The sequence below is a fragment of the Biomphalaria glabrata genome, chromosome 13 (assembly GCF_947242115.1).
Source record: "Biomphalaria glabrata chromosome 13, xgBioGlab47.1, whole genome shotgun sequence".
NCBI classification, from domain to species: Eukaryota; Metazoa; Mollusca; class Gastropoda; family Planorbidae; genus Biomphalaria; species Biomphalaria glabrata.
The window spans coordinates 13,093,383-13,114,042 of record NC_074723.1 but is presented as its reverse complement, the minus strand read 5'-3'; the positions used below and the strand labels follow the sequence as shown (position 1 = coordinate 13,114,042).

Here is a 20,660-nt window from a genome sequence, read left to right as displayed (position 1 = left end):
TAAACCGATATCATTTTGTTTTTTGTGCTCTTGGACTTCACAGGGTAATTTTATTATTTCTTTTATAAACCTATTTCCAAACCACATTTGAATGATATTTGAATTGAACTAAAGATGCCATGGGAAGCCATGTACTCTAGACCGGAAATGTTTGGTAACCAGTGAACGATTTGAGTTATGGGATCAAACTGTATTAAGTTCTGACTCCCAAGTCCAATAGGTGTACATTAAGTTGTTTTTCAGAGCTAGGACCAGAGAGAGAGATAATGAAGATCTCTTGTCTCAAAGTGATATTGACCAGGGAGGGTGGGGGCTTCATGGCAACGACCTGCCTTTTGTCCAACCTGTCAAATGTACGGTAAGTGACGGGTTGAGCCCTCATTCTAAGATCATAAAACATCAAGTGAACACACGTGAGTGGGCTATGATCCTTGTACTACGCATGGTGGTCAGAAGGTTGTGGGCTTACTTGTATTGCCTCATTTTGGTAATCTTGCTCATTTGGTCTCGTTAGACCAGGTTACCACTTTTTGTTGAAGAAATAAACAACACTTTTCTTTTATTCATCAAGGACAAACAGCCCTTAAGAAAATTACACGACCAATTATCAAGTGACTGCTGATGGTGTCAGAAGTGGCATTCTGGGACCTCATTACGTCATGTCTACAAGGTCACCATCAGAATACATGAAAGTTTTATAGTCAAGTGCTTTACGGTCACTGTCACCTCGGATTGAGATAATCCAATCAAATATATTTAAAATAACTACTCCTTTTCAGAGCCCGTGACAGATTGCGAGGCCCTATGCAAAACGGATTGCGCGGGGCCTAGTCTGGGTAGGGGTAAGGGTAATAAGTGAAAAGTAAGATTTTTTGTTAGAAAATAAATTCGTCTTTGCATTTATTCATTCTTTACTAAGTGCAAATCACGATCAAATTAACTTTACGAGCCAACTACAATAGAAGCCAGATTTTACAACATAAAGCCGATAAACATTCAGATATGCCTTTTAGATTTACTATCGACTAGCAAAATATCGCTTTTGATTTTTTTTTTAAAAAGATCTATATTTAAACGTCATCGACTATTACAGTAAATTAAGCATTGAACTTACTGTTTTGGTTAAAATTCGGCCTATTATTTTGTATTAAATGAAGGCTGACAATGCCGTTTTTTTTTTAATCGCGAGTAGGTTAGTCGTTGTCCATATTGAATGATACACCAAAATTACATTTTTTTCTATTTTTCAGAACATGTTTTGAATTTTCAGGATATTTTAATAATTTCAGGAGATTTTCATGACTTTTTTCGTATACTTTGCAATTTCGGGAAATTTCCAGGAGCGCCTGGAAAATCAGGGGACCGCGGAAACCCTGTTATAAGTTAAAATGGTTTAATTTAATAATTTACAACTAGAGTTAGCGCGGGGCCTATGAAAGCGCGGGGCCCACTGCGGCCGCATTGGTTGCAATGCCCTAAAGCCGGCCCTGCTTCTTTTAAAAGAAAAGCAGTTTTAAATATGTGTTTAAATATACATTCAGTTCTCTGCTATTTTTTATTTATTTTTATTTTCACATTTAGAGTTTAGATACTGTAGGAAGTTAATTAAACTCTAATTATATATTGTGTAAATATAAAATACTAAATCTTAAATACTTTTTGGTAGTTTGTGTTATAATGTAGGCCTACCTTACAATTATCCAGTGTTAGCAATTCGGCTATTTCGTTGTGGAAAATCATGCCATGTTCACGCTTGCTGTATTCAGACACGCAGCAGCAGGGCCTCGTGCTACGGATGTGATTGATCACAGACACTCATGCTTTTAATGTACACGTTGTATTCTAGGTTCTGATTATGTACATATAACTTATAGGTTTTCTTCCGTTGTTTAGCACTACCATACAGAGTGTTGGTTATATTGGGCTGTAGTGGTAGTGGAGTGGGGGCTACCTAAGGTGGATTAAGATGGGGCATTAAAAGAGGTTATGGTTTACGGTTTTATATGGGTGGGCTCAGTGTATAAAGAGGGCTAGGTGTTTGGTGTTAATGTGTTAATTTAAAGGCGTTTGTCCTGTTCTTAGAAGATTGTAGATTGCTCTTTGCGGGGGAGAATATTAAACTGCCCAGTTTGTTTGGCGTGGTCATTTCTTTGTACGTAGCTCTGCCTGTGTTTTCTGATTCCCATTGGTTGAGCCACTCCTTTTTGTGATTGTTGACTAACATTGGCCTTAGAGAGAGGTAGTTAACTGGTCTATCTGGTTGTTTTATAGATGACCCCACCTTTGATAGTTTATCAGCCTTTTCATTTCCCATGATGCCTATGTGCCCAGAGGTACACAGTAATGTGATATTAAATTTTGACATACTATGTTGGATCATGTTAAATGTCAATTCTCTTTGGGCTGGATGAGGTGCTGCGGGTAAATGTTTGTAGAGTGGATGATGAGTCTGTAAAGACAACACTATCAATATATGGTTTTTGTATTCCATCAAGGAGTTTTGTTTTCTTCTGCAAGGCTATGGCGACAGCCTCAATTTCAGCCTGGAAGTTTGAGCAGTAATCACCACAGAACGCGTTTATTTCAAAGTGTTTATTTTTGGGAAAGACCAGGAGGGCACCTGTCTAACTACCTGGCTACTGCCTAACGACCTGGCTACTGCCTAACAACCTGGCTACTGCCTAACTATCCAGATGAAAGCCTCGATTATGAAACGCTTCTGGACCGGGATTTATATTTCAAGGCTTTAGGTCTATACATAGTTGTTAACTGCGACTAATTGTGCCAGCTGCAGAACACACCTTAACCGTAGACCACAGAGACTTGAATATCGACTGGCCCTTTGACTTCTAGATCTCGACTTTAACCCATTACAGTTGAGACAAACAACTTTGTCTAAGCTATTTTGAGGCGGTGATACAAAGTTTAGTTCCATGAGATGTAAATACATTTTCCTAAACATTGAACAAAAAAATGGCTTGGCGGCTAATCGTCAAAGAAGTTCACGTCTTGATGGGCGTCCACGTTTGGAAACTTAAGTGTGTGGGGATGTTGTAGGAGTGGAGTCCAGTTACTGTGACCAGGTTCCGTGTGGCTGAGAGCGACCTTGACACAAGTAAGAGCGATCTAAACATCAATACATTTGTGTGCTCACCCACTGTTACAGTGTTTGCAGTCTGAAGACCAGTAGAACACATGAAACTACTCACCAAACTAGTCTCCATATTAAGTCTCACAATGTTGAGTTTTGGTGGCGTTGTTTTTAACATGCATGTATAGATCTGAGTTTGTTTGGGGTTTTTTTTTGCTGTTATAGTTTGGGTTAAGTAAAAAAAAATGTTCTATAAAAATCTTCTTCTATAAACATCTTGCTTCGTTCGGATTAGTAATAGTGATCAAATCAAAACTTTGGAAACAGAAGAACGATCGTTATGGAAATGACGTCACACTTATTACACTTTTTCAAATCAAAGTAAGGACTCCATTTTTATTTCTCTCACTCCTGTCACATGACCTTGACATTGTGTTGATTTGAAACGCGAAGTGACATCGCCCCCCCCCCCCCCCCCAATGTAGTGGTTTGTAGTGCCATGTCCTAACAATAAATAATTTCCGACTTCTCTTTTCAATTCAATGGTAGTGTGTATTAGTTTTTAAGCAGCAAAAACGAATTCTCAGTTATCTGCCTAGATGCCTATACTACAATCAAGACATTCTACAGTTTTAAAAAAATGTCAAGGGCTGGTCTGTCATTCTCAATGCCTCAAGGAAGAAACTTTTCCCTTTGGTTAATGGTTTGGGAGAGTATAATTCATGGAACTTGTATAATATGAAATACTGCTTATCAATTGTTGTTTTCAATTATATTTGATCTCTATACACCATGCCCCCTTTTAATTTTACTATTAATAGTGAGTAGTTGTAAAAATGATGTGTTGTTGTTTGTTTCTGTGAAAAACAAAAACTGCTGCGTTGTTAAATTTTTTTAACGTTTCCCATTCAGAAAAAAAAATGGCCGTTGCACCAGGTCAATGAAAGATCTAAACTATCATGATTTTAGATTTTCAATATCTTTTTTAGTTTTTTTGCCATCTAAACGGGACGGACGTACAGACAGACAACACAAAACTAATAGCGACTTTTCTCCTGTCGCGGGCCTCTAAAAAAATAGGCTTACAATTTCATGTCATTTGTAAAAATAGAAAAAAAGATAAAAGAACTCTATCATGTTTCTTGGTGATTCTTAGACTAGAGACTTTCTAGATTTAACGCTCTGACCGAGTAACTGGGAAACAGAAAAGATTTTCATACACTAGTAACTAGTTCAATGCCTGCCTGACGTAGGACGCACCTAAAAAAATGGACGGGGCCATATCTGTATTTCGCAATTGATTTTAGCTTACTACTGTAATTGTTTCAGTGTTACCTATTTCCTACTGTGTATTGCAGAGACTGATATGGTTACTGTCCGTGTGTCACATTCTTTTTTCTATTTAATTTACACTTTCTTTTGTTCTGTCCCCTGACAGGTCCCACTTACGCACTGGACTCTGTGATTTGATTATCCTCATTGAGTATTCCACAGACCTTAGATCATATGTAAATTCCCCCTGAAACAATCCAGACTTTATCCTTGTAAAACGTAGGACAGCGCAGTCTTCCGAGTGGAGAAATAAAAAAAAATAAAAGAAAAACTGGTCACGTGATAAGTTTCAAAATTTCAACAGATATGTCCGGTTTGAGCACCAAACATCTGGTTGTACCATAAGAATTAAAAATCTGGCCTCGAGTATAATTTTTTTTCCATTCTTCTCTCCCCTTTCTCTAACAGCCTAATGTATGCATATTAATATATTAATTCATTAATTGTAAATGCAAAAAGAATAAGCCCACAAATATGATCAAAGTTATGAGCAATTCTTTATTCAGATACAACTAAACCTATTTTGTTTATTACTTTGTATCCGTGAAGGAGAGGAGTAATAGGAGAACAATGAAACACCATGAAGAGAATACTTTAGCTCTTGCTCAATTTCATGATGTCAGCTCTGTATTCTGCAAGTATACTAATTATGTATAGCTCAGTGCGTCGGTAATAATAGCTTATTGTATTATAAATGTATGCTTCATTGAATCAGTAATCTAGGCTACAGGGTGTATAGATTTGATGTGCTCATGGTGTCTGTAGTGCAGTCTAAATGTGGTCGAAAATGTACGCTTAAAGGTGTCATATAAATTTAAGGGGTCAATAATGTTGATTTTATGGTATCAATAATGTTGACTTTATGGTATCAATAATGTTGACTTAGTGGTATCAATAATGTTAACTTTATGGTATCAATAATGTTGACTTAGTGGTATCAATAATGTTGACTTTATGGTATCAGTAATGTTCACTTTATGGTATCAATAATGTTGACTTAGTGGTATCAATAATGTTGACTTTATGGTATCAATAATGTTGACTTTGTGATATCAATACTGTTGACTTTATGGTATCAATAATGTTGACTTTATGGTATCAGTAATGTTCCCTTTATGGTATCAATAATGTTGACTTTATGGTATCAATAATGTTGACTTTAAAGTGCCTGTAACATGGACTTTATTGAGTCAATACTGTTGGCTTTTTGAGTTTGTGGTGTCCATAACAGAGAGTGTCAGTCGTCAGTAATTAAAGAAATGTCTTATTAGTAATGGAATATATTGGATGCTAAGTACCGTACGCTACAGAGTCATTCTTAGAGTAAACTTAAGAGCTGTCAACATAATAGTCGATAGTTCACAAAGTCCTTTTAAAGTTTTAAAAAGTTATGTTATTAATTCACTGGAGCACAAAGTCAAACATGTATACTTACATTTATCAATGTCCTAGAAAATCTATTAATTCTTGTTACGTTGTCATGCAAGTGGTATGAACGTATGTTTCCTTTGCTATCTTTATCATGTTTTGTTATATCGCAATGCACTAATTGATATACAAACTAAGTCGCGCGAGCCATATCTAGCCCGTGACGTAGTGCTGACCGGTTACTCGAAACTTCTGCCTTAAAATACCGTTATAAGGCTCAGTTCCATTGCGCTTGAATATGTTTTGCTTTGAGGCGACCAATAGCAACTGTATTTATATTTATATGACAAAGGTTGCACCACCGATCTGCTTTAGTTCGTTGTTTTTTATTATGGAAAGTCTTGAGTGTAGATATGAAATCATCACAGCTGTATTTTATCACCATTAGTCCCTTGACTTACTTCCTAGAAGTGCTGTGACTAACCTCCACTCTTCCCGATCAGCAGCTGACCTTAGTAGAATGTCAGAATTGTCCAGCCAGCTTTTGTTTGGACGACCTTTTCTTCTTGCTTTCCTACACTGCACTTTGAAGGATGACCTTTGACAGTAAGTCTTGCCTGACAAATAGGACCGCACCAACTCAGTTTTCGTCACTTCGCACTATTTACGATGACAAAAAAAAATAAAAAATATCAAATTTGATTTTTATTTAACGTTTTGGGGCTTACAGATGTGCACCCTTCCCTCCCCCTGCCCCAACACTATCTAGAAGAATGAAAAGAACAAAAACCAAATAATGATAATACAATTTCTGAAACTACTGATTTCTCAAACTGCCAAAGTGGTCTCTCAAATGAGACTTTTGTTTTGGTAATTGTGTTAGATTTGACTTGAGACAAAAGCCCCAGTCGCTATTTGATCCACAAAGTCCAATAACTGGCACACCCAGAGCTGATCCAAACCAATCATTGTTTAAAGAACAACCTGCCTGGCATTACTCTGTCAAATATGTTGAATGTCAATTATGTCATGTCCTGAAATATACACATGAAACTATGGACGTCAAACGTAATTAACTTCCAACAGTTGGGCTAAATAAGTAAAATAGTGAATCAAACAATACGTTAGATGCTGCTGTCAATAGTCTAATCGTCAGGTTTTAACAGTCAAATCATCAGGTGTACAATAGTCAAATTACCAAGTGTATAACAGTCTAATCATCAGGTGTACAATAGTCAAATTACCAAGTGCATAACAGTCTAATCATCAGGTGTACTGTCTAATCACCAGGTGTATAACAGTCTAATCATCAGGTGTACAGTCTAATCACCAGGTGATGTACAGTCTAATCATCAGATGTACAGTCTAATCATCAGATGTACAAACTGTCTAATCATCAGATGTACAAACTGTCTAATCATCAGATGTACAAACTGTCTAATCATCAGGTGTACAGTCTAATCATCAGGTGTACAGTCTAATCATCAGGTGTACAGTCTAATCACCAGGTGTATAATAGTCTAATCATCATGTGTACAATAGTCAAATTACCAGCTTAGGGTAACAGTCTAATCATCAGGTGTACAGTCTAATCACCAGGTGTATAATAGTCTAATCATCAGGTGTACAGTCTAATCATCAGATGTACCAACTGTCTAATCATCAGCTGTACTGTCTAATCATCAGGTGTACAGTCTAATCATAAGTTGTACAAACTGTCTAATCATCAGGTGTACAGTCTAATCATCAGGTGTACAGTCTAATCATCAGGTGTACAGTCTAATCATCAATCAGGTGTAGGATAGCGTATTCATCATACAATTATCATTAGAAGGATGCCAAGGTATTTCCTAAATCTTAGATCTAGTTAGTAATTCCCAACACACTTTTTCTTTGCTGAATGAATGCCATTAACATTTAAAAGAATTTCATTTAAACCTGTCACCTTCATACTTAGACTTATAGCTACTTATCTTTCAAAATACTGATGTTGCTTCAAAAAAGATGATTACGTCCTACGCGTACTTTAGACCTTAGGTCAAATTAGTCATGCATGCTAATCAATAACTTAAACTCTGTCAAATTATTAGTTTTACTTACTGACTCAAGCAACCCATTCCATGCTCTAATAGCACTAGGGAAAAAAAGTATTTGTAAAAATTTGTCCTAGCATATGGAAGAAGGAAGTGCCTTTATCTTTGTGTCTTTCTGAATATTTTATTAGATTTTGTTTTTGTATTTGAAGATTATGGTTCAGTGTTTTGTGTTTTAATTGCTACTTTACTTTTAAGTCTTTAAATTTAATGATTTTACTAAAGGTATTACTCTTATCAAATATGAACATTCGTTTGTTATGAAACTGTCTGTTCTAGTTTCTTAATGTTTTCTTGAGTTGGAGGTCCCAAACAGAGGATGCATATTCTATTTTTATTTGTTGGCCTAATCAAAGTTAAATAATATTTTTTATGTTCTAGTTTTTTCTGTCATCAGGTATCTGGCCATGTGACCCAAAACTTTGATATCGTCTGGTAATCTGGCCATGTTGCCCCAAAACTTTGATATCGTCTGGTAATCTGGCCATGTTGCCCCAAAACTTTGATATCGTCAGGTAATCTGGCCATGTTGCCCCAAAACTTTGATATCGTCAGGTAATCTGGCCATGTGGCCCCAAAACTTCGATATCGTCAGGTAATCTGGCCATGTGGCCCCAAAACTTCGATATCGTCAGGTAATCTGGCCATGTGGCCCCAAAACTTCGATATCGTCAGGTAATCTGGCCATGTGGCCCCAAAACTTCGATATCGTCAGGTAATCTGGCCATGTGGCCCCAAAACTTCGATATCGTCAGGTAATCTGGCCATGTGACCCAAAACTTTGATATCGTCGGGTAATCTGGCCATGTGGCCCCAAAACTTTGATATCGTCAGGTAATCTGGCCATGTGGCCCCAAAACTTCGATATCGTCAGGTAATCTGGCCATGTGGCCCCAAAACTTCGATATCGTCAGGTAATCTGGCCATGTGGCCCCAAAACTTCGATATCGTCAGGTAATCTGGCCATGTGGCCCCAAAACTTCGATATCGTCAGGTAATCTGGCCATGTGGCCCAAAAACTTCGATATCGTCAGGTAATCTAGCCATGTGACCCAAAACTTTGATATCGTCGGGTAATCTGGCCATGTGGCCCCAAAACTTTGATATCGTCAGGTAATCTGGCCATGTGGCCCCAAAACTTTGATATCGTCAGGTAATATGGCCATGTGGCCCCAAAACTTTGATATCGTCAGGTAATCTGGCCATGTGGCCCCAAAACTTTGATATCGTCAGGTAATCTGGCCATGTGGCCCCAAAACTTTGATATCGTCAGGTAATCTGGCCATGTGGCCCCAAAACTTTGATATCGTCAGGTAATCTGGCCATGTGGCCCCAAAACTTCGATATCGTCAGGTAATCTGGCCATGTGGCCCCAAAACTTCGATATCGTCAGGTAATCTAGCCATGTGACCCAAAACTTTGATATCGTCGGGTAATCTGGCCATGTGGCCCCAAAACTTTTCTGTCTTCATACTCACTCGTGATAATGTTGTTCGCTTTTAGAATTCCACATTCTGTTCAAGGAAGTTGTTACCAGTTTAGAAATGACTCCAACAAAGAACTAACTTGGTGCACCTGTCAATCTTTATGTAAAGACAGTCAAGAGTTGTCTCTCATTATTTCCTCCCTAGCTGCCAACTAAGTATCTCTCGTTCACTCCAAGACAAACAGCGAATTCATTGAATTCTATTGTCTTGATTGAAGCTTGATGTTACTACAATTACTTCTGGTTGTTGCTTTCAAAACCCAGATTTCAACTTCATAGGATCTTAAAACCCAGGTCTAAACTTGATATGAACTTAAAGCCCAGATCTCAACTTGATAGATTGAAACTCTTTCGTTGTTTCAAATCTTGATTTCTTTGTAATGCTCAAAACAACCTAGATCTAGTGTGTTATGTACTTGAAAAAAACATTTATTTTTTTTTTTTTACTAGTTGAAAGCTTTGAACAAAAAGCTTGAGGTAAAATAAGATTGTTTTGATCATTCAACTTGGCCATTGAGTACGTGTTTTTTTGTTTCAAGTTGTCAAGCTAAATATCGATGGTGAAGTTTTTACTTATTTTAATTGATTCTCTTCCACTGGTTTCGTGCCATAGAACAATACAATTTGATTTCAAACAGAATAAATCGCGAACAAATCCACAAACAAACAAGTAAAATTTAAAAAAAAAACACTTTTAAAAGATGACTTACAATAATAAATGTTTGCGATTGGAACTATATGAATTGTTTTCATTGAGCACAACATTCATTACTTTAGGATGCACATTGCACTATGGTGCAGTCACTTTTGTGAACCAGTTAAGGGGTGGGGAGGGAGGGTAGAAGAAATCTTGGAGAAGGTTTCCGTGCTGCTTGTACAAGAGTTATTTCAAAGAAAACAAGTTGCTTGACTCTCGGGGTCTCGAGCCTCCATGATGTAAGGCCGACGTGTTAGCTCCTGTTTATAAAACTAGAAGGTCTTATAGTCTACAAAAAGTCTTTAACTTAACATTTTTAGCGAACCAAAGAGACGTCCGCAGAAACCTAAACATTTAAAAAAGCTAAGCACAGCCAGTCAGATGACAAAACTGAAAGGTTGTTTACAGGTGCGATAGTGAACTGTCTCAAGTCCACCCCTCTAGTTGAATCCAGAGTAGACAAAAGCTGGGAATCTTTCAAAGAAACCGTTCTTAGGACAATAGGCTACAAAGCATACTATGGAGAGAAAGCATCAGGACTATTTTGATGATGAAATATACTTGCCAGTTGCAGGGAGAGCATAAGTGGATCCAAATATCAAAATAAGAGAACAGATTCACCTCCCTTGGCAGCACACTCTCCCGAAACGGAAACATCGATAATGAAATCGACTTGCGCATCGCAAGTGCATCCAGTGCATCCTATGCTAGACTTTCTAGAAATGTGTGGAACAGAGGGGGTTTTACCACAAGTGCCAAGCCAGAGGTCTATCAGGCTGTCATCCTCCCCACGTTGCTCTATGCCTCATAAACGTGGATTCAGACAATCCTGACGAAATCTCAATTTTGATGGGCTTGCCACGTCTGCAGAATGGAAGACCCACACATTCCTACAAAAAAAAAGAGAAAAAATCAGGACAACTAACATAAGCTCCAGCTGGAGTAACCTGCCCAGTGTGCTGCCGAACATTCTGGGCTCACCCAGGTCTCATCAACTACCTGAAGAGACATAAAATCACAGTGCAAAGCTCTCAGCCCCCAACGATGACGAAAGTGATGTTTATCAAACCACAATAAACAAGATTAAGAATAAACAACATTATTTCCCTTACTTTTGCCAGTGGATTCACGGTCCTCTTTAGCAAGACATTGGCAAGTTGATTAAAGCAATGAGGTCAAATCAATAATTTTAGAAGTCTTCATTGACTAACTCGAGGAAGTCAGAAAATAAATATCAAGCAAAAAAAAGTGTCTGATGCTCAACAAAGTTTAAAACTATTTACAAAATATAAATGATCCCAATGCTATATTCTACATTAGCGTTACAAATGTTTGTTCATGAGGTCAGTCTTCTTGACCTCCATTCACTCTTGTAACAGACAGCGCTATTCCAGCTTCATGAATAAATCACAGACATCGTAATGAGGTACTTTATGAAACATATGGAGACACACTGCCGTCTCTCAGATTTAGTTTAGTTTTAAATGACGGAACATGAAAAGTGCTGGAGGCTTTTGTTCTATTTTTAGTATCAATACAAAACACCCAGAATTCATATGGTTAAGCCTGTCAACGGTTACCTGATAAGTCCAAGTTGTGACAGTCTGAGTTCTCGCGTAGGGGCTTCGCGGACGAGAAATTATTATAAGCGTTGGGCTTCCAAATCCTGGCTGATAAGTTTGAGATTCCACTGGGAGGGGGGGGGGGTCTAAAAGCGTAGCTTCGCCAAACGGTTAACCGTTTCATTTTCACACTGATGAAACCCACTATATCAACATGCATACGTGATATAGTTCTGTAGGCGCTTCAATCCTGTCATTGTCTTTTCAAGGGAAGTAAGCTCCTGAACTCAAAGATGTATGGAGTATCCTCTGCTCTTATCTTCAATGTACTTCTCCCCTCCATGAGGTTTGGCTATCATCCATTGAGTGAACATGTTTTGAAGTTAAATTTAATATCGCTAAAAGTTATATTCGACACATATTAGAAACATTTAATCTATGTGATACACGCATCATGGTGGCTCTACACAACTGATAAGCAAACGTTTTTAGGAGAAAGCCAAAAACTAAAAGCAAAATTCTTGGCGAATTATAATATTTTTTACAAAGGTTATATCAACTCACTCTGTCTGTCTGGTAAAAAGTGTCTACACGTTATTTCTACCACACCTATTCTGAGATCAAGCTGAAACTTCGCACAATTATTTATTGACATAAACGAGACATGAATCAATTTAAAAAAGTAACCAATTAGACAATTAGTATCACAGGTAATTAATTATTTTGTTTTATAGCAACAAGGGAAACATACTTCAGTATTCACATATATGGCTAAATCGTTGGGTTTAGTCCCCTTAAATAATTGTTAACGCTATTTCCCCCTAACGTATTCTCCGATCAAATAGATGCTTTAAACAATCATTTATTGTACCTACCAAAAAATAAATCAATAAACAAAAATACACAGTTAGTCAATTAATTATTGGTAATTAATTATTTTTATTGATATCGAATAAGGGAAATGACTTCTACATTGTTGGAAGTCAAAGATATAGTTTTAAGAACGAAGTTCTTCCCCTTTAGATAAGATTTGTTTTGTTTTTTTAAGGATTTTCTTTTATTTTCCTCGTTATTGACCAAAAGAAAAAGAAAATTTAGTATCAGTTATAATGTTTTCAAGTTAAACTAATGTGAGTGTTTCGATAACAAAAATGGTTCGTTAGATCTGTTTCTGATACAGCTTTTTGATACAGCTAACAAATAAATGAAGATGTAAACAATGCAGAAATTCTGTAAGTATGAGATGTTAGTTTTGGAAAACTGGATTTCGATAAGCTTCAGAAGAACTCCAAATTATTTTGAATTATTTAGGAAGTAACTATTTGAGATGATAATTTGATTGAAGTTCAATGAATTCAAGCTGCAGGTTTGATTTCACACTACTTTATTTTCCATATTAAAAGCGTAATGAAATCTAGTTCCTTTTTTAACAGCATAGAAGCCCTGAGATCATCTTTCGAATTCTCCAGTAAATTATCTTTATAATTCATTAGATGTATTCCTTCACAACAGTCAGTGATTTAGCTAACTGATTGGCGAATAGAATAAGTTTGATATTTGAAGCCTTCAAGGTGGGCCCAAATATCGTTAACTTAGAATGTTTTCATGTGACAGAAATATGCGACAAATGCTATAACCAGAGAGTCATAAAAACCTTATAATAATTCCAACTCCACAGAATTTCTCATGAAATAAATTCACTTTTTTAACTTGTTTGAATAGTGTCTGTGTGTGTTTCCTAGGCTTTATAGAAAGGGAGTATTTATTGTTAGTTGTAGAGAGAGAGAGCATTAATTTAATGTTAGTCTTGTAGAATGATGCAAGATAAAGTGGGCACTCTTGTAAGCTGGGATAAGAACGCGACACGACTCCAGGATGCCAGAGTGTAAACACGTGTTTTGTGAGTGAGTTAGATTTGTTTAAATATCCGTTTATTTCAAGTTAAATGTGTCTCTATTGTAATAAAAGTAAGTTTTAGTTTAAAACAAAAAGCTATTTCAAGTTTTATAAGTTAAAATCTTACAAAGAAAATTAATATCCTGCGCTATTGCTATTGTAAATTAATAGGCGCAATAAGAAAACTAGTGCATTGTAAAATTAAACTTCCCGTTATTTCTCCAATATATTAAAAAACTAAATTTTGTCCATTGTAAATAACATTCTGATTCTTATTGTTATTTTGAGTTTAATCAAGTCCCCATGTGATGAAAAGTCACTTTTAATTGTTTTATGTTATCTGTCCATCAGTCTGTTACGTTGAGATCTAAAAAACTAAAAAAGCTATTGAAAAGCTGATTTCTCTTTTGGCTAGCAAAATTTAATGTATTGTAAGTCAGAAAGCAGACATAGCAGACAACATCATATCAGAAGAACAAGCAGGTTTTAGACAAGGTCGCAGCACAACAGAACAAATTCTAAACCTCAGAATACTCTGTGAGAAATATCTCCAACACCAAGAGAATCTTTTCCATGTCTTTATTGATTTCAAGAAAGCTTTCGATCGAGTATGACACGGAGCACTCTTGGCGACAATGGAAAAGTACAACATTAATAAAAACATAATCAAAGTTATCCAGAACCTCTACAAGGATGCCACCAGCGCGGTGTACTTCAACAATAATATTGGGGACTGGTTCAAAACCACAGTTGGAGTAAGACAAGGCTGCCTACTGTCACCAACACTCTTCAATATCTTCCTTGAAAGGATAATGGAGGATGCCCTCGAGGGCTATGAAGGTACTGTTAGCATTGGAGGAAGAAGAATTACTAACTTGCGCTTCGCAGATGATATTGACGGCCTAGCAGGGACAGAAGAAGAACTAGCTGACCTGGTGATGCGCATTGACAAGACTTCCACAGCATATGGCATGCAAATAAATGCCGAAAAAACTCAAATTATGACCAATAGCCAACAGGGCTTTAAAAGAGGCATCAGTATTGGAGGTGAAAAGCTAACTAGTGTTAACAGCTTCAAATACCTCGGAGCTATTGTCTTAGAAGAGGGAACAAAGCCCGAACTATTGGCCCGAATAGCACAGTCCACAGCAGCCCTTTCAAAACTTAAAATAATATGGAAAGATAAGGGCTTAGCCCTCGGCACTAAAATCAGACTGATGCGCTCTCTGGTCATGGCCACATTTTTATATGCTTGCGAGTCGTGGACGTTGAATGCAGAGCTTGAGAGGAGGATCCTAGCAATGGAATTGAGATGCTACAGAAGGATCCTAGTCAACACATTCAAAGACCGCATCACAAACCAAGAAATAGAGACAGGGTTACTGTAGCGATCGGAGCCCATGACGACCTGCTAACTATTGTAAAAAGACGAAAGCTTAAAACCTTTGGCCACATTACAAGATCTACGGGGCTCGCAAAGACCTTCCTTCATGGAACAGTGCCAGGGAAAGAAGAAGAGGCAGACAGAAAAAGCGATGGGAGGACAACATTAAAGAATGGACGGGCCTGCCATTGAGAGAGGTTCTAAACAAGGCAAAAAAAAGGGAGGAATGGAGAAAGACGGTCGACAAATCTTGCCTGGTGTCCCAAACGGTCCAACAGACTAAGGAATAGGTAAAGGTAAGGTAAAGGTAAGTCAGAAATATCATTTATCGATAATAGTAATGTTCAGTTTTTTTTTCAAGTGAAAAACAACGCCAACCTATTCTAAACATCACTATTCTGCTAAAAGGTCTAGAAGTTTTATTGTGAATAATTTTCAATTATGTCTCACCTAAACAACGAGGAGAAAGAATTCTTTGAAATTTTATTACCTTAGAGTTTAGACAATCAAAACAAAACCATGGCTTTAGGATCGCTTGTCCATAGGCGGAACCGGTGAGGGCCGACTCTGAGTTTGTGTTATAACACAAAATCTTTTTGTAATCTTGTTATTGAATACGATAGAGTGGTGTCTCACTTTATGCGTATTTTTTACAGGGTAAATATTTCTTTGTTGTTTTCTGCTATTTTTAGAAGCCCCCGAATAGGGGAAAAGACGCTATTAGTTTTGTGTGCTCTGTCTGTCCGTCGGGGACACGACAATTCGTTCACTGACATTTCGTTCACCGACAAATCGTTCACGACTTTTCGTTCACGCGACTATTCGTTCACCAGACATTTCGTTCACCCGACAATTTGTTCATGCGACATATCGCTCACGGACTATTCGCTCACAGACAACTTGTTCACCGACAACTTGTTCACCGACAGTTGGTTCACGACAAATTGTTCACGCGACAAATCGTTCACTAACAATTCGTTCACAGACAAATTGTTCACAGACAAATCGTTCACTGGATATTTCCAAAAACAAAAAATTGCTAGAGATCGAACCTGATCCGAAATTCTTTATTAATTTTTGTTTGTTTGTTGTTAATATTTTGTTAACGAGGACAGTATGTGATAAAAAATTATACTGAAAAGAAAAAAGAGATCTTACAGCAAGCTGAAACATTTAAATGGGACCTCACTTTACTATAGGTAACATTTTTACTTTCAACATGTAGGCCTTCTTTTACACTCATGTCCATCATGTGGTCTTGTTCGACCTACCCATATTTGCTTATCTTCTTAATAGCGGTCCATGTTTAATTAACATACCCATTTTATTGATATCTTATTAAAAAAAACAAATCTTATCTTATATAATACAGACGTTTCTTCAAAAAAGAAGATGATTACGTCCTACGCGTCATGCATTCTGCCAAGTCACTGGTTTTCCTGGCTAGCTCAGACACACTAGTATTTTTTTCCACAATCCTTTTAGTGTTTTTACGAGAGATAATTTAGATTTTTAACAATGGTACTAGGTTTGGTACAATATATGGTTTCACTGTTCAACTCTGAACGTCACATACTAGATACAGATCTAAGGTTAATACTTATCAATTAAGACATCTAAGAAAAAAACTAATTACATGTACAACACTAGGAAATATTTTGGTTCCCTATCAAAAAATTATAATTTATCGCAATACAACAAAATAAAATTGTTCAATAAATTTGTTTTTGAAGTCCAAGCAATCAAATTAGTCTACCAATGGGTGGTCACATATAGAAACAAGTTAACTAAAATAAAAATAAAATAAAACTTTACCGCAGGAAGGGGGACGGAATTAAGTGACTGATTTTTGCTTTCATTTTGTTTATTTTAGGTGAGATTTTAATACTAAATCATCACTTACCACAGCACAGCCGAGGGGGTTTTGAGTTAAAAACCCTCTACCAGGGGGTTCTGAGTTTAAATTTAAAAAAAACCTATCAGGGGGTTTTGAGATACAAATCCCTCTACCAGGGGGTTTTGAGTTTAAAACCCCCTACCAGGGGCTTTGAGTTTAAAACAGCTAAATCCCCCTCTTCTATAAAACAAAACAAAAAAATGCAAACAACAATCCCCAAATTCCAACAGCACAGTTAAGGAAGATTTTGATTTTAAAACCCCCTCCAAAATTTACGATAAACCCCCTCTTCAATATAAAAAAAGCAAATTACACATTCAAAATTCTATGAGCGTAGCCAAAGGGGTTTTGAGTTTAACCCCCCCCCCTCCAGTTGAGGTTTGAAGCTAAAAAGTACCTCTTCAATATAAAAAAAAGGCAAATTACACACTATAAAATCTATGAGCGTAGCCAAAGGGGTTTTGAGTTGATGGCTTTTCATTAAAGTTTAAAACCCCTCCAGATGGTTTTGAGTTTAAAATTCCCCTACAGAGCGTTTAGAGTTGAAAACCTCTCTATTCAATATTATTTTAAAGCAAACTACAGTCACCAAATTCTATGATTGTAGCTAAATGGGGTTTTAAATTAAAAAAAACAACAAAAAAATCCAGAGATCTTTTAGTTTAAAACCCCTCAACAGATGATTTGACGAAAAAACTTTCCTTTTCGATATAAAATCTAAAGCGAAATACAGGCATGTAATTCCAAGAGCGTAGTCAAGAAAGGTTACAAATTTCTACCAGTGGCTTGGGCTCCATTAATAAAGTGTAAATAGTCTTCTGCCGAAATTGAAAAACACTATATGTGGCTCAACAAAGATGGCTAAGACAGATTTTAGGAGTCAGTCATAGAGATCGGGTCTAAATCAAAGAAATCATATGCCGAATCCTTAGTAAGGTTGTGATAGAGCGTCGCATGAGATTTTGCGGGACATGTTCTCCGACAAAATGAATTACGCAAAATAAGAGTTGCGGAAACAGCTTGCCGGAAAATGCGCAGAACGGCGCGAGAGGGTATAAGTCAGTAAGAATATTTTATTAGGTTTTTGAAATAAAACTTTTTAATAGCAAGATAATGCACTGTAGATACCTCAGAAAATGCATTTTGTTGGCTTTCAATACCAGAAATAGTGCTCGGCGGCGGGGCTTCGCCCCGCGCTGAGGGAGCGCTGCGAGCTCCCCCAGACCCCCTTGCTGGCAAGGGTGGGGAGTCTACAATAAACAATAAACGTCTTCCGAAAGGGTCAGAATGTAATAAAGATTAATTATGTACACACACACATATATATAATTTCCCCCCCCCCAAACCCCCTCTGAAACAAAATCCAGGCTACGCCCATGTTATCTATAGTAAAGTGAGGGCCCGTTTACATTTTTGAGCTAGCTTGTAAGATTTCTTTTTTTTTATTTTTTTTTATTTTAAGTATAATTTTATCACATACTGTCCTCATTAACAAAATATGAACAACAACAACAACGAAATTAAATAAACTCGGATTTGACCTGATCTTTGAAATTTTTTGCATTTCGAAATAATAGCTACAAAAGTTTTAATGTAAATAAATTAAACACGCAACGAAAATATATAATATTAACAATATGTTACTATCCAGTGAACGATTTGTCTGTGAACAATATGTCCGTGCCGTGAACGAATAGTCGCGTGAACGATTGGACGCGTGAACGATTTGTCGTGAACCAACTGTCGATGAACAAGTTGTCGGTGAACGATTTGTAGTGGAACCCTGTCCGTCAGTCCGTCCGTCCCGTTTAAATCTCGTAAACTAGAAAATATATTGAAAATCCACATCAAAGTATTTTAGTCCATTCAAATTTCTGATGCAATGGCTTCTTTTTTTCTTTTCTGAAAGCGAAAAATCTATTTTTTAAAATCAATTATGCAAGAATTTTTTTCATAAAAATACAGCATATTTACAACTATTCACTATTAATAGTAACAAACACTGGAGGCTATTTAGTAATGGAGATAACAATTTATCATATTTTTATCACACAGTTATGCAAACTGTTTGAGATTTTTTGTCCAAAAAATAATAATATTTTTTTTACAATTGTATTGCTAAATTTAGCAAGTTCTGTCATAATAACTACTATACTATTTTTGAAGAGAAGAAAATTTATTTAGTTTGCATATAAGTGGAACATAATTTAAAACAACAATTCATAAGCAGTTTTTTTTATATTATCTCGTGAACGGCAGAGCTACACTACTGCTATGGAGCACTAAACTAAAGGAATTTTGTTTTTAAGAAAATATGTTTTTTTCTTGAGGCTTTGAATAAGAGATTGACCTTTTACAAAACAAATAGATAATCATTATAAGACATCAGTTAGGCCATGTTCATATATAACTAACCTTGGTCTGCTGAACCGTTGAGGCACCACACAAGATCTATCAACCTTCATTCTCCATCCTGCCTTTTTACCTGCCTGGGTGGACCACTTCGGGGGCCTATTTTGATTTTCCAAGCAAACTATCTTTGGAATCTTGTTTCTGTTTTTTTTTTTCTACGTTTTTTTTTTCTGTTTTTTTTTTCTGGGATGCTTTATGTTTTCAATGACTGTAGCACGCTGTATTACTTTTGATTAACTCAAGCACGAAATGAAATCTCGCTCTAGCTGGTGCCAAAAAAAACTATTTGGTACTTTATACTAACACTTTTTTTCTCTCGAAACGGGGAGGAAGGGGGAGCCACACTGGACCAGCCCCATCATGCACGTAAATCACCTTATAGCCATATGAGTTGAGGGTCAAACACCTTTGCCCTCCCATGCCATCGTACAAGAAGCTCTTTCTTAGCAACCCACACTACGTACACTAGTCTTAAGTCATTTATATGGCTAAAGGGGAGGGGGAATCCACTATCCCCTGGCTCTCTAAAGACCAATAGATGACACCCTACTCCATCACACACACACACACGCACGCGCGATTCTTACATTTGAATACTAGCCCTCAGTGTCATCCCACGCGACGCTCTCCACCCACTTGCTCCCAGCCCCATTACACTTTCCCCATCCCGTGGTGAGCTCTTATTGGCCCATTCATTGGCGCAGGTATATAAACTGTCCTCATGGACTCAAGCATCCATTTCCCCCCTCGCCGGCATCGAGCTTGTTGTTTTGTTTTGTTTCGTTTCCACCAGGACATACTCCACCAAGTAAGTTCATCTTTTGTTTATAGTTTTATAGCACGTACTTATCGATAAAACACTTGTGAAAAAGTTTTTTTGTAACTCGCCAAGGTTTACGAACAACATTCTTCTTACATATGCCTCATGCTCAAGAGTATATGTAAATAATGTATCGACTTTGCTTGAGACAATAATATATAGACCTATACTTAATATTCATATTGAGTTTATCTTTTTATATTAAAAGTATAAACGTTCCATTAAAAAAAAATATTATTCTGACCTACGCGTATCCAGTTATACTTATAGATCTAGTCGTGCTTGTTAATAGGAGACTTAAACTAAGTCTTTCTCTTGGCTTTTTGTTGTGGTTTTGTCGTTTTGTCTGATTCAGGCAACCTGTTCAACGCTCCAACGGCATTCGTCTAAAATCGAGCCTTATTAAATTATAGTAATATTTCTACTTATACTGGCGTTTAAAGTAACGTCTAGAATCTGCTAATATGTATTCTTACATATGGAACAGAGTATAATTATATTATTGGAATACTTACATTGGCTTTAAAAGTAAATATAAATAAATTAGGCGCTGAAACAAAGGAATGATACATTCGTATTGAACATAAATGAAAAGCAAGACCAAGTTTTTAAATGAAAGTAG

At 36.8% G+C, this 20,660-nt stretch overlaps 1 long non-coding RNA gene across 1 annotated transcript in view; it reads left to right on the top strand.

Moving 5' to 3' along the window:
* The first annotated feature begins 19,898 nt into the window (after positions 1-19,898).
* The window catches only part of LOC106063011 (uncharacterized), a 36,205-nt gene continuing 35,443 nt past the window's right edge, over positions 19,899-20,660 (top strand). Inside the window, exon 1 of the long non-coding RNA XR_008774346.1 lies at positions 19,899-20,026. This is a non-coding gene — a long non-coding RNA (uncharacterized LOC106063011). The remainder of the gene's footprint in view (positions 20,027-20,660) is intronic.